We start from the raw sequence: 759 nt of genomic DNA, 5'->3' as shown, positions 1-759 counted from the left end.
CCTCGTGCAGGAGCGGGAGATACTGAAACATCCGCCGCATTAACCCGATATGAATTCTTGCGACTACGGCACGTTCGCCAAAGTGAAGAAGGCTTTTTGTGGCGCGCGCCCCAACACAAGAGAAGATATCATCCGTGCAATAGGGCGGTCCTTACGAGACATCGACAGAGATGGCAGCGCTGACGGAGTACGAGGCTTTCCATCCGTGTGGGGGAAGGTGATCGAGATGAGGGGGCGATTATATTCAGGGCGTGTAACATGGGGAAGCCAGCGGCCCTGCCGCAGTGGTAACACCGGTTCCCGTCAGATCACCAAAGTTAAGCGCTGTCGGGCTTGGCTAGCACTTGGATGGGTCACCGCCCGGGTTTCCTAGTTCTGTTATCAAACGGGGTACACTCAGTCCCTGTTAGGTCAATTGAGGAGCAGCCTGACTGAGAAGTAGCGGCACGGATCACGAAAACTGACAACGACCGGGAGAGCGGTTGGCGTTCCGTATCCGCATCCGGTGACGCCTAAGGACTGAGGAAGAGACGGCGGTTGGTAGGTACCGTTGGGCCTTCAATACCTCTTCGCAAGATGTTTGTTTGTAATATGGAGAACATCTACCAATAAAGCCTGATGTGAATCATAAGTGTGTTTGTCATTACTCTTTATCCAACCTATGTATAAATAACACATGAGGAGGAAATGATGTTGGCAAAACCATCGAAAAGTTCGTCATCGATATACCTTCAATTTTTAGATATCAACATTCAGATT

General features: G+C 50.5%; 1 pseudogene; it reads left to right on the top strand.

Moving 5' to 3' along the window:
• Window positions 1-266: 266 nt before the first annotated feature.
• LOC126238644 (5S ribosomal RNA) lies at window positions 267-384 on the top strand (annotated as a pseudogene).
• Window positions 385-759: the final 375 nt, after the last annotated feature.

Source organism: Schistocerca nitens, chromosome 2, assembly GCF_023898315.1.
Source record: "Schistocerca nitens isolate TAMUIC-IGC-003100 chromosome 2, iqSchNite1.1, whole genome shotgun sequence".
Classification (NCBI taxonomy): domain Eukaryota; kingdom Metazoa; phylum Arthropoda; class Insecta; order Orthoptera; family Acrididae; genus Schistocerca; species Schistocerca nitens.
The sequence above is the reverse complement of the archived record's forward strand: the minus strand, read 5'-3'. Positions and strand labels throughout refer to the sequence as shown.